Source organism: Palaemon carinicauda, chromosome 19 (genome assembly GCF_036898095.1).
Source record: "Palaemon carinicauda isolate YSFRI2023 chromosome 19, ASM3689809v2, whole genome shotgun sequence".
NCBI lineage: Eukaryota > Metazoa > Arthropoda > Malacostraca > Decapoda > Palaemonidae > Palaemon > Palaemon carinicauda.
This window is the reverse complement of record NC_090743.1, coordinates 109,009,528-109,023,562: the sequence shown is the minus strand read 5'-3', so window position 1 is coordinate 109,023,562 and position 14,035 is coordinate 109,009,528. Positions and strand designations below refer to the sequence as shown.

General features: G+C 46.0%; 1 protein-coding gene across 1 annotated transcript in view; it reads left to right on the top strand.

The window, feature by feature from the left end:
- LOC137658714 (TBC domain-containing protein kinase-like protein) overlaps positions 1-14,035 on the top strand; it is a 128,167-nt gene that overhangs the window by 52,952 nt on the left and 61,180 nt on the right. The gene's annotated exons all lie outside the window — the stretch shown is intronic.

Genomic DNA, 14,035 nt, shown 5'->3' with positions numbered 1-14,035 from the left:
CGCCTCACCGCAGTCCAGTCTGCCAGGCGTACGATGTTGAGGTTCCTCAGGATACCTTACCGCGTACTGAGTTGCCAGTTACCAGCGGTGTGCAGCAACCTCCGCCTTCCTTAAGGCAACCTCAGCAATGGGAGCAGGAGTCTTATGCCTTACTTCCTCCGCTTCCGCTTGCGGTTCCACCAGCGAGGCAACAATCTCTTGAGGTACGACAACCTCTTCCATCCATGAGGCAGCCACCTCAGCACTCGCTGCAGCGACCTCAACCCTCCTCAAGGCGAGAGCCTCAACTCCTTAGGCTAGCACCTCAGGAACCTCAACTCGCGAGACAAGAACTGCGTTCTGCGCAGCCGCTACCTCAACTCTCGCAGCTCACACCTCAGGAACCTCAACTCGTTCCTCAGGAACCTGCTACTGCGCATCCGCAACCCTTACAGCAAGCGCAACTAACTCATGCTAGGAGTCAGCCACCTCAACCCATGCGCCTACCTTCCTCTACTCTTCTTGACCAGTCTTTGCAGCCTGAACCTCAGGTTTTACCTCAGCAACAGAGACTTGAGGATGAAACCACAAGCGTTTATGCACCCGCTTGTTCAGATTCTGCTGTTCAGCATACCACTGTTACTTTACCTCTAACTTCGCTACACTCTGGTGATGAGGTTTCTGAGGAGGAAGCTGCGCACCTGGATCCCTCATCAGACGTGGAAGAACCCAAGTCTTCTCCTCTACCCATTGACTTTCGTAAGGTCCTGGCTCTTTTCAGAGAGGTATACCCGGACCATTTTGTTTCTGCTACCCCCAGCTCTCCTCCATCTGAGTTTTCGCTGGGCATGCAACCTGTTAAGTCAACTTATACTAAGCTCGTCTTTGCTAGGTCATCTAAGAGAGCTTTAAGAATATTAGGGGAGTGGTTGCAGTCTAAACAGCAACTAGGGAAGACTTCCTTTATGTTTCCACCTACTAAGCTCACTTCTAAGGCGGGTGTATGGTATGCCACAGGAGAGGAACCAGGCTTGGGAGTCCCTGCCTCTGCCCAGGCTGACTTCTCAAGTTTGGTCGACTCTCCTCGTAGATCGGCAATGAGGCGCTCTAAGGTTTGCTGGACCTTCTCCGATTTAGACCACTTCCTAAAGGGTGTATTTCGTGCCTTTGAGATGTTCAATTTTCTAGACTGGTGCCTGGGGGCCCTGAGCAAGAAGACCTCCCCTGCGGACAAGGACTCGGCCATGCTTTTAATGTCCTGCATGGATAAAGCAATTCGGGATGGGTCTGGCGAGCTTGCTTCAATGTTTCTGTCAGGAGTTCTTAAGAAAAGGGAGCAACTTTGCACCTTTCTTTCTTCCACCATCACACCTTGTCAAAGGTCTCAACTCCTTTTTGCTCCGCTTTCTAAGTTCTTGTTTCCCGAAGAGCTTATCAAGGATTTGTCTGCGGCCCTGATTCAGAAGGACACTCATGATCTTGTGGCCTCTTCAGCTCGTAAGACTAAGGTTGCTCCTTCAGTTCCCAGGACTTACCGCACCCCAGTGGCTGATACTCCTGCTACGAGGTTTATTCCGCCCTTTCGTGGCAGAGCCCCCAGCCGAGGAAGCTCCCGTCCAGACTCTTCCAGGAGCAGGTCTAGGAAAGGTCCCAAGACTTCAAAAGGCAAACACTGACTCTCCTCCTCTCCAGACAGCAGTAGGAGCCAGACTCAAGACCTTCTGGCAAGCTTGGGAAAGGAGAGGTGCAGACGCCCAGTCTGTCAGGTGGCTAAGGGAGGGTTACAGGATACCATTCTGCCGCAAACCCCCTCTGACCACTTCTCCCATCAACCTCTCTCCCAACTACAAGGAAAAGGACAAGATGCTAGCGTTGCACCAGGAGGTGTCGCTCCTGTTACAGAAGAAGGCAGTGGTTATAGTCCGGGACCATCAATCCCCGGGCTTCTACAACCGTCTCTTTCTGGTGGCCAAGAAGACAGGAGGTTGGAGACCGGTGCTGGACGTCAGCGCGCTCAATGCTTATGTCACCAAGCAGACGTTCACTATGGAGACGACGAAGTCGGTCCTAGCAGCGGTCAGGCAGGAGGACTGGATGGTATCGTTGGATCTGAAAGACGCTTACTTTCACGTTCCTATTCATCCAGACTCCCAACCTTTCCTGAGATTCGTTTTTGGAAAGGTTGTGTACCAATTCCAAGCCCTGTGTTTTGGCCTAAGCACAGCTCCTATGGTGTTTACGCTTCTGATGAGGAATATTGCAAAATTCCTCCACCTATCGGACATCAGAGCCTCCCTTTATTTAGACGACTGGCTGTTGAGAGCCTCCACGAGTCGTCGCTGTCTGGAGAGTCTCAACTGGACTTTAGACTTGATCAAGGAACTGGGTCTGTTAGTCAACTTAGAAAAGTCCCAGCTCATTCCCTCCCAATCCATAGTTTACCTGGGAATGGAGATTCGGAGTCAGGATTTTCGGGCTTTTCCATCGGCCCCAAGGATAAGCCAAGCCCTAGATTGCATCCTGAGCATGCTGAAGAGGAACAGTTGCTCGGTGAGACAGTGGATGAGTCTCACAGGGACCCTGTCATCATTAGCCCTGTTCGTCGAGTTAGGGAGACTCCACCTCCGCCCTCTCCAATTCCATCTAGCAGCTCATTGGGACAAGGATTTGACGCTCGAAGCAGTCTCTATCCCGGTCACCAAAGAGATGAAGTCCACTCTCTTGTGGTGGAAGACCAACCTCCTTCTCAAGGAGGGCCTATCGTTAGCGATTCAGACCCCCAATCTTCATCTCTTCTCGGATGCATCAGACTCGGGCTGGGGCGCGACCTTGAACGGACAGGAATGCTCGGGAACGTGGAACAGGGAACAGGAATCGCTCCACATCAACTGCAAGGAGCTACTGGCAGTTCATATGGCCCTAATGAACTTCAAGTCCCTCCTGCTAGGCAAGGTGGTGGAGGTGAACTCCGACAACACCACAGCCTTGGCTTACATCTCCAAGCAGGGAGGGACCCATTCGAGGAACCTGTACGAGATAGCAAGGGACCTCCTCATTTGGTCAAGAAGTCTAAACCTCACTCTAGTAACGAGGTTCATTCAGGGCAACATGAACGTCTCAGCAGATCGCCTAAGCAGAAAAGATCAAGTCATCCCCACGGAATGGACCCTTCACAAGAGCGTGTGCAACAGACTTTGGACCTTGTGGGGTCAGCCTACGATAGATCTGTTTGCCACCTCCATGACCAAGAGGCTTCCTTTGTACTGTTCCCCAGTTCCAGACCCAGCAGCAGTTCATGTGGATGCTTTTCTGCTGAATTGGTCCCATCTCGACCTTTACGCATTCCCACCGTTCAAGATCATCAACAGAGTCATTCAGAAGTTCGTCTCGCACGAAGGGACACGGCTGACGCTGGTTGCTCCCCTTTGGCCTGCAAGAGAATGGTTCACAGAGGTACTACAATGGCTGGTCGACGTCCCCAGGACTCTCCCTCTAAGAGTGGACCTTCTACGTCAACCTCACGTAGACAAGGTGCACCCAAACCTCCACGCTCTTCGTCTGACTGCCTTCAGACTGTCGAAAGATTCGCTAGAGCTAGAGGCTTTTCGAAGGAGGCAGCCAGTGCGATTGCCAGAGCAAGGAGGGTATCCACTCGTAGAGTCTACCAATCCAAGTGGGAAGTCTTCCGAAGCTGGTGTAGAGCTAATGCAGTTTCCTCTACCAATACCTCTGTAACCCAAATAGCTGACTTCCTATTACATCTAAGGAATGAGAGATCCCTTTCGGCTCCTACGATTAAAGGGTACAGAAGTATGTTGGCTTCAGTTCTCCGCCACAGAGGTTTGGACCTTTCTTCCAACAAGGACCTACAAGACATCCTTAAGTCTTTTGAGACTTCTAAAGAACGTCGTTTACCCACTCCAGGCTGGAATCTAGACGTAGTCTTAAGGTTCCTTATGTCTCCTAGGTTCGAACCTCTCCAGTCAGCTTCCTTCAAGGACCTTACCCTCAAGACTCTTTTCCTCGTCTGCCTTGCAACAGCTAAAAGAGTCAGTGAGGTTCATGCCTTCAGCAAGAACATTGGGTTCACATCCGAATCTGCAACATGTTCTTTACAGCTCGGATTTTTAGCTAAGAATTAACTTCCTTCACGTCCTTGGCCTAGATCGTTTGAAATTCCTAGCCTTTCCAACTTGGTAGGTAACGAGCTAGAAAGAGTTCTTTGCCCTGTCAGAGCTCTGAAATATTATCTTAATAGGTCAAAACCTATACGAGGACAGTCAGAAGCCTTATGGTGTGCAATCAAGAAACCTTCGATGCCCATGTCCAAAAACGGAGTTTCGTATTATATAAGGCTTCTGATTAGAGAAGCCCATTCTCACATGAAGGATGAAGACCTTGCTTTGCTGAAGGTAAGGACCCACGAAGTGAGAGCCGTAGCCACTTCGATGGCCTTTAATAAGAACCGTTCTCTGCAGAGCATTATGGATGCAACTTATTGGAGGAGCAAGTCAGTGTTTGCATCATTTTATCTTAAAGATGTCCAGTCTCTTTACGAGAACTGCTACACCCTGGGACCATTCGTAGCAGCGAGTGCAGTAGTAGGTGAGGGCTCAGCCACTACATTCCCTTAATCCCATAACCTTTTTTAACCTTTCTCTTGAATGCTTTTATTGTTGTTTTTTGGGTTGTTACGGTAGGCTAAGAAGCCTTCCGCATCCTTTTTGATTTGGCGGGTGGTCAATTCATTCTTGAGAAGCGCCTGGGTTAGAGGTTGTGTAGAGGTCCTTTAGTATGGGTTGCAGCCCTGTATACTTTAGCACCTTAGAGTTGATTCAGCCTCCTAAGAGGAACGCTGCGCTCAGTAAGGAAGACGAACTTAATAAAGGCAGAGTAACGGTTCAAGTCGACTTCCTTACCAGGTACTTATTATTTCATTGTTATTCTGAAATAACTGATTATATGAAATACGGGATACTTAGCTATCCTTTAGTCATGTACACTGGTTTTCACCCACCCCCCTGGGTGTGAATCAGCTACATGATTATCGGGTAAGTTTAATATTGAAAAATGTTATTTTCATTAGTAAAATAAATTTTTGAATATACTTACCCGATAATCATGATTTAATTGACCCACCCTTCCTCCCCATAGAGAACCAGTGGACCGAGGAAAAAGTGAGGTGGTGTCAACAAGAAGTGCTGCAGTACCTGGCCACAGGTGGCGCTGGTGAGTACACCCCCTTCTAGTATAGTGATAGCTGGCGTATCCCTCCCGTAGAATTCTGTCGGGCAACGGAGTTGACAGCTATATGATTATCGGGTAAGTATATTCAAAAATTTATTTTACTAATGAAAATAACATTTTTGAGTATGCTACCTATATGCAGTTATGGTCTGTCTCATTGAATATATCAACATTGTGGGCTTGGGACTAGTAAAACCTGATATGCATTGAGATTCATAATTGTGATTTATACTATATTAACTTTAAATAACAACCACACTACTGTATATAGAACAGTCAATTTGGCACTCATAATCCTCTCAGGTTACTTGGCACTAGGGAAAGTAATTGTTTGACAAGAGGTCACTTAATTTCTCTCATACTTGGTGAACTCAGAATTAAGGAAAGAGACTGACAACCTCTGGCTTAGAATTTTGGAAATTCAGATTATTGCATTTTAGGATGTTTCAAATAGGTTATTTTAATGAAAATAATTTGTTTGTTTATTGCTAAAAAGTATTTTTATATATATACTCATGTATGTTGGGTCTCTTAGGCAACCTTTTTCTGACTTTTGTACTGTATGTATTTTCACTTTTTCTTCATATATTCCAGGGAAAGCTCTAGTCTAGTATGCCATATAATTATGCCATTTTCTTTGATTTTATGAAGAATAAATTATCCATTGCCTTATATACTACACAATATTTCTTAATAAACATTTGCTGCACATCTCTAAGGTACGTTTTGCTTATTTCTAAAGTGCTTGCTCATTTATATGCTGTATTTATGTAATGCTTATTCTAAAAGATGCATAAGGTTTCAGAGATAAGAACTTTATTGATCAAAAGCATAAGATTTGCCCAGATGAAGAAACAGACAAGAGTATATTATGTTAGCCAGTCTTGCTCATGCATGGTATTAGGTACATAAAGCTTACATAGTACTGCATTTGTGTGCAAGGAGGTACATTTCTTGATTTGAGGGTTCATCCTTGCCAAGATTCTTGGACATAATGTGTCCTACTATGGGAGTGGAATTTTTAGATTTATTTCAGAAGCAGGTCTTCTGAAAACTATTTAACTATTGTAATGACTTCTTAACTTCTATGGTTTTAATTAAATTCTCTTTTAATTTTCATATATAATAAATGCTATAGGCATCAATGACCTTAGATGTCAGGATACCAGAAAACTTAAAATTAATCAATCAATCAATTTGATTTGAGGGAAGGGTCTCACCACTTGTTTGTAAATAACCATGAAATATGATGATTATGCTCTTATATTCCCCATTGGTGAAGTAAAATTACAGCTAAAAGCCCATACTTATCTACATACTAAAGTATATTCAATAAATCTGTACAAAAAAAACTTTGAAGCCCAATTTATGAAAATATGATTTTTAAATATTTAACTTAGCCGGTGAATATATAATAGCTGCAACTCTGTTGCTCGACAGACACATACATAAAAAACTCGCGAGCGATCGCTATGCAGGTTGCGGGTGTGCTCACCAGCGCCAACTGTCGGCCAGATACCACTCTCGGATGTAAACAAAACCTTCAATTTCTTCTCTGTCGACGTGTCGACAAGATGTACTTTTACTCGCTGTAGAACCTGGAGTTTTTCCCATCATTTTTGGTGAAGTACTTTAATTTGGTTTGAGCTTTCGCAGTACAGGTGTTTTTTCTTCAAATAAATCCTTGAACTCTTTTTTTTTTTTGAATCGGATTAATTGTTGATGACTTAGATCGTTTTTTGGAATTTTCCCTTGACTAATTCAAAATGGCTGACCCTTCTCAAGTTCCCAAGTTTCGAAAGTGTAATGCTAGGGACTGTAATAGGCGTCTTCCAAAGGCTTCTCTCGACCCTCACACTGTTTGTTCCAATTGTCGGGGTAAAACCTGTCAATTGGGAGATCGGTGTGAGGAATGCGTGGGCCTTTCAGAATTCGATTGGATCGAATTTGATAAATATACACGCAGACTAGAGAGAGATAGGGTAAGGAGAAGTTCTTCTAGGTCTGTAGATTTTTCCTCTCCACATGCCCCTGAACCTAATCCTTCCCCTGTAGTGGTTGTTCCTAACCCCCCTCCTAGCACTCAGGAACCGTCTATGCAAGACATGATGCGTGCTATTCATGCCTTGGGGGAGAGAGTTGAGGCTTTAGCAAGTGACCGAAATCAACTCATGGCGGACGTGAAGGAACTCAAGTGCCAAAGTGCCACGGCGGAAAGTGTCAAAGTGCCTAGTGTTACGCAAAGTGTTGTGAACAGTGTTGCGACCGAGGGTTCGTCTGTTCGTGCCTGTCGTCCACCTAGTCCGGGACCTCTTGCAAGCTCCCAAGCCCAGGGGAGAAGCAATGTCGTACGACTTATGGGTTCGAGAGGCCTTGATCAGCGAACAGATGTTCCCTCTTTGGTATCAGGCGTATCTCGTCAAGATCGCCCCTACCATAAGACGAGAGAGCCCATTTTTACCTCGTCGTCCGAAGGTGTTTCACGTAAGAAACCTTGGACCAAGGTCTCTAGACCTTTAAAACGTAAGTCGGTCCCTTCAGGACAAGTCCAACGTCCCGGATGTAGCCACTGGGACAGTTCGGACCCGTTGCCGTCATCTGATGACTGCTCGCCGCCTAAGAGAGGCAAAGTTGTGCCGTCTCATTCGCTAACCCCGTCTGTTACCGCACCTGCTTCCGTAGACCCTAAATGGGTGTTACTGCAAGACATGCAGTCTAAGCTTGCGTCCTTGATGGAGGACTACAACGCTGAGAAGGTTTCCATTGAACCTACTGGCCATCAGCCATCCAAGCGTTCTGTTGTGCGTCCTGTTGACGTGGATGTAGCTTTCTCGCGTCAACCAGTTGGGGTTGTACCTCCACCGATGTGACCCAGTGTGGATTTCCAGCCGCACGTTGACGTTAGGCAACTCACTGGTGCGATTGGTGACGTTCAGGACGTTCACCAACCATCAGAGTTGACTTGTTTTGACGCGGTGCGTCAACCTCCGCAACCCGGTATGGTGTTGACTGCACAACCCAGACGGTCTAAACAGTCTCGGGTGGACGCTGTGCGTCCTCGCGCACCTGTTGTTGTTGACAGTTCCCAGACTGTTCAGCAGTTCCAGGACGCTGCGTCCTGCTCCGTCACGTATGCACCAGTGCGACCGGACTCTGCGAGTCAAACGTTGCCTACACCTTTGCCGTTTTCTCATCAGTAATCGGATGAGGAACTGTCAGATGAGGACGTTGCTGAACCACAGCCTGAGGATCAGCCTTCAGAATTAGATGAGCCTAAAGCAGTTCAACCATCCTTGGACTTTAGAAAAGTCATGGTTGTTTTTAAAGAGTTGTTCCCTGATCACTTTATTTCTGTGGCTCCTCGTTCGCCGCCGTCCGAGTTTGTCTTAGGCGTTCCTGCTACCATGCCTGCCTTTACGAAACTCGTTCTCTCTCGCTCATCCAAGAGAGCTTTACGGCTGTTAGGCGATTGGTTAGAGACCAAGAGGAGTTTAGGGAAGACGGCATTTGCCTTCCCCCCATCTAAACTCTCGTCTAGATCGAGCGTCTGGTATGCCACGGGAGAAGTTCTCGGCTTGGGAGTTCCTGCCTCTGCCCAGGGCGACTTCTCAAGTCTTGTAGACTCTCCCCGCCGCCTTGCCATGAGACGCTCGAAGATTAGTTGGTCACCCTCGGACCTGGACCACCTTCTTAAAGGCATATTTAGGGCGTTTGAAGTCTTTAACTTCCTGGACTGGTGTTTGGGAGCCCTGAGTAGGAAAATCTCATCTGCCGATAGGGATGTTTCCTTACTCATTATGTCCTGCATGGACAAGGCCGTCCGCGATGGGTCCAACGAGCTTGCCGCTTCATTCACGTCCGGAGTCCTTAAGAAACGAGAGTCTCTGTGCTCTTTTCTGTCAGCAGGAGTGACGCCATGCCAAAGATCTGAGCTACTCTTTGCGCCCTTGTCTAAGTGCTTGTTTCCTGAAGTCTTGGTTAAGGAAATTGCCTTGTCTTTAGTGCAGAAGGACACCCACGATTTAGTTGCGTCCTCGGCTCGCAAAGCTCCCCCTTTGCCTGCCTTGTCTGCTAGACCTAGGATAGACACTCCAGCGTCCAGGTTTATCCCGCCCTTTCGTGGCAGAGCCTCCAGCAGGGGAGGTGCTCGTGCCGAAGGGAAAAGAGGAAAGGATCCAAGTCCTCTAAGGGCAGAGTCTGACTGCCCGCAACTTCAGACAGCAGTAGGTGCCAGACTCAAGAACTTCTGGTAAGCCTGGGAGAAGAGAGGCGCAGATCAACAATCTGTGAGGTTGCTCAGAGAGGGGTACAAAATCCCTTTTGTACGCAGACCTCCTCTAGCGACGTCCCCCATCGATCTCTCTCCCAGGTACAGAGAGGAAGAAAAGAGACAAGCCCTGAAACTGGAAGTGTCTCTTTTGCTAGAGAAGGGAGCGGTGGTCAAAGTCTCGGACCTTCAATCACCGGGGTTTTACAACCGTCTCTTCCTAGTATCAAAGAAGACAGGAGGTTGGAGACCGGTGCTAGACGTCAGTGCTCTGAATGTCTTTGTCACAAAGACGAAGTTTACCATGGAGACCACAAAGTCTGTCCTAGCAGTGGTCAGAAAGGGAGACTGGATGGTCTCTCTAGACCTAAGGGACGCTTACTTCCACATCCCCATTCACTCAGACTCCCAACCTTTTCTGAGATTCGTCTTCGACGATGTGGTGTACCAGTTTCGGGCCCTGTGCTTTGGCCTAAGCACAGCTCCTCTCGTGTTTACGAGGCTTATGAGGAATGTGGCAAAATTCCTCCATTTATCGGACATCCGAGCCTCCCTTTATTTGGACGACTGGCTTCTCAGAGCCTCTTCCAGTCGTCGCTGTCTGAAGGATCTCAATTGGACTCTAGATCTGACCAAGGAATTGGGACTCCTAGTCAACTTGGAAAAGTCACAGCTGGTCCCATCCCAAACTATTCTGTATTTAGGGATGGAGATTCACAGTCAAGTTTTTCGGGCTTTTCCGTCGGCCCCCAGAATAGATCAAGCCCTGCTTGTCATCCAGAAGATGTTGAAGAAAGAACGCTGCTCAGTCAGGCTTTGGATGAGTCTGGTAGGAACGCTGTCATCCCTGGAGCAATTTGTCTCGCTAGGAAGGCTACACCTCCGACCTCTACAATTCCATCTGGCTTTTCACTGGAAAAAGGACAAGACGCTAGAGGCGGTCTCGATCCCGATTTCCGAAAAGATAAAGACTTGTCTGACTTGGTGGAAAGACAATATCAGCCTACGAGAGGGTCTTCCCCTGGCAGTTCAGAAACCCAACCATGTTCTCTTCTCGGACGCATCGGACTTGGGCTGGGGCGCGACGCTGGACGGTCGGGAATGCTCAGGTCTGTGGAACTCGAGTCAGAGGAGCATGCATATCAACAGCAAGGAGCTTTTGGCGGTTCATCTGGCCTTGATAAGCTTCGAGAATCTCCTTCGAGGCAAGGTGGTGGAGGTCAACTCGGACAACACCACGGCCTTGGCGTACATTTCCAAACAGGGAGGTACCCACTCATTGACTCTGTACGAGATCGCAAGGGACCTGCTCATCTGGTCAAAAGATCGAGGCATCTCCCTAGTAACGAGGTTCATCCAGGGCGACTTGAACGTCCTAGCGGATTGTCTCAGTCGGAAAGGTCAAGTAATTCCAACCGAATGGACCCTCCACAAGGATGTGTGCAAGAGACTTTGGGCGGCTTGGGGTCAACCCACCATAGATCTCTTTGCAACCTCGCTGACCAAGAGGCTTCCAATCTCTTGCTCTCCAGTCCCAGACCCAGCAGCAATACATATAGATGCCTTCCTCCTAGATTGGTCACACCTAGATCTTTATGCATTCCCACCATTCAAGATTGTCAACAAGGTACTGCAGAAATTCGCCTCTCACGAAGGGACAAGGTTGACGTTAGTTGCTCCCCTCTGGCCCGCGAGAGAATGGTTCACCGAGGTACTTCGATGGCTGGTAGACGTTCCCAGAAGTCTTCCTCTAAGAGTAGACCTTTTACGTCAGCCACACGTAAAGAAGGTACACCAAAGCCTCCACGCTCTTCGTCTGACTGCCTTCAGACTATCGAAAGACTCTCGAGAGCTAGAGGCTTTTCGAAGGAGGCAGCCAGAGCGATTGCTAGAGCGAGGAGAGCGTCTACCATTAGAGTTTACCAATCGAAGTGGGAAGTCTTCCGAGACTGGTGCAAGTCAGTTTCCGTATCCTCGTCCAGTACCTCTGTAGCCCAAATAGCTGATTTTCTCTTATACCTGAGAAAAGTTCGCTCCCTTTCAGCTCCTACGATCAAGGGCTACAGAAGCATGTTGGCCTCGGTCTTCTGGCATAGAGGCTTAGATCTTTCCAACAATAAAGATCTGCAAGACCTCCTTAAGTCTTTTGAGACCTCTAAGGAACGTCGTTTGGCTACACCTGGGTGGAATTTAGACGTGGTCCTAAGATTCCTCATGTCAGACAGGTTTGAGCCTTTACATTCAGCCTCCCTGAAAGATCTCACTCTTAAGACTCTTTTCCTGGTATGCTTGGCCTCGGCTAAAAGAGTCAGTGAGCTTCATGCCTTCAGCAAGAACATCGGGTTTTCGTCAGAAAAAGCTACTTGTTCTCTGCAGCTTGGTTTCCTAGCCAAGAATGAGCTACCTTCTCGTCCTTGGCCTAAATCTTTCGATATTCCTAGCTTATCGGAGATCGTAGGCAATGAACTAGAAAGAGTATTATGCCCTGTTAGAGCTCTTAAGTTCTACTTAACTCGTACTAAACCTTTACGAGGCCAATCTGAAGCGTTATGGTGTTCGGTTAAGAAACCATCCTTGCCTATGTCAAAGAATGCTTTGTCATATTTTATCAGATTGTTAATACGAGAAGCTCATTCACACTTGAGTGAGGAAGACCGATCTTTGCTTAAGGTTAAGACGCACGAGGTTAGAGCTGTAGCAACTTCCGTGGCCTTTAAGCAAAATAGATCTCTGCAAAGTATCATGGACGCAACCTATTGGAGAAGCAAGTCATTGTTCGCGTCATTTTACTTGAAAGATGTCCAGACTCTTTACGAGAACTGCTACACACTGGGACCATTCGTAGCAGCGAGTGCAGTAGTGGGTGAGGGCTCAACCACTACAATTCCCTAATTCCATATCCTTTTAATCTGTCTCTTGAAATGTTTTTAATGTTGTTTTTATGGGTTGTTCGGAAGGCTAAGAAGCCTTTCGCATCCTGGTTGATTTGGCGGGTGGTCAAAGTCATTTCTTGAGAGCGCCCAGATTAGGGGTTTGATGAGGTCCTGTTGTATGGGTTGCAGCCCTTGATACTTCAGCTCCTGGGAGTCTGTCAGCATCCTAAGAGGATCGCTGGGCTCCGTAAGGAAGACAGACTTACAAGGCAGAGTAATCGTCTAAGTCGACTTCCTTACCAGGTACCTATTTATTTTGGTTTTGTTATATTGATAACTGTCAAAATGAAAAAACTCTTAGCTTATACGATGTAAACATATTTAACTCTGGTCTCTACCCACCTCCTTGGGTGTGAATCAGCTATTATATATTCACCGGCTAAGTTAAATATTTAAAAATGATATTTTAATTATAAAATAAATTTTTGAATATACTTACCCGGTGAATATATAAATTAAACGACCCTCCCTTCCTCCCCAATAGAGACGCAGTGGGATGAGAAGAAATTGAAGGTTTTGTTTACATCCGAGAGTGGTATCTGGCCGACAGTTGGCGCTGGTGGGCACACCCGCAACCTGCATAGCGATCGCTCGCGAGTTTTTTATGTATGTGTCTGTCGAGCAACAGAGTTGCAGCTATTATATATTCACCGGGTAAGTATATTCAAAAATTTATTTTATAATTAAAATATCATATTTTTGGGGAAGATAAACGATACAACTTTTTTCAAACATTAGCTGATTTTTGTTTTTCAAACATGAAAATGGAATTTTATAGCCTACATTGTGTACATTTACTATTAGCAAAACAAGAAATTACATACAAAAAATAGTGACTATTAAAAGTAACATATTGATAAAAGTACTGTATATTATTATTATTATTATTATTATTATTATTATTATTATTATTACTTGCAAAGCTACAACCCTAGTTGGAAAAGCAGGATGCTATAAGTTCAAGGGCTCCAATAGGGAAAATAGCCCAGTGAGGAAAGGAAATAAACTACAAAAGAATTTGACATTAATAACTTTAAAATAAATCTTTCATATATAAACTATAAAAACTTCAAAATAACAAGAGGAAGAGAAACAAGATAGAATAGTGTGCCTGAGTGTACCCTCAAGCAAGAGAACTCTAATCCAAGACAGTGGAAGACCATGATACAGAGGCTATGGCACTACCCAAGACTAGAGAACAATGGTTTGATTTTGGAGTGTCCTTCTCTTAGAAGAGCTGCTCACAATAGCTAACGAGTCTCTTCTATTCTTACCAAGAGGAAAATAGCCACTGAACAATTATAGTGCATAGAAAAAATTGAAATGCTAATAGAATTTACAATTACCTCTTTTTGTGTATAGAATTATCTTTCGAATAGTTTTTGAAGGAGAATAATGTTATGAAATAAAAAAGTATGTAGAGTTTGAAGTAACCACAAATTAACAGTGTTTTAATGCGTCTCAGTCACAGAGATTAAGAGATTTAAGGTATTTTATGGACAATGTTTGACAGATTTTGTGCTAGTTCTTGTGCCACAAAAAATGCACAGTGGGAAATTCTTGCTCGCACACGGATGCAGTTCTCGTAAATCGACCTGAGTTGTCATGC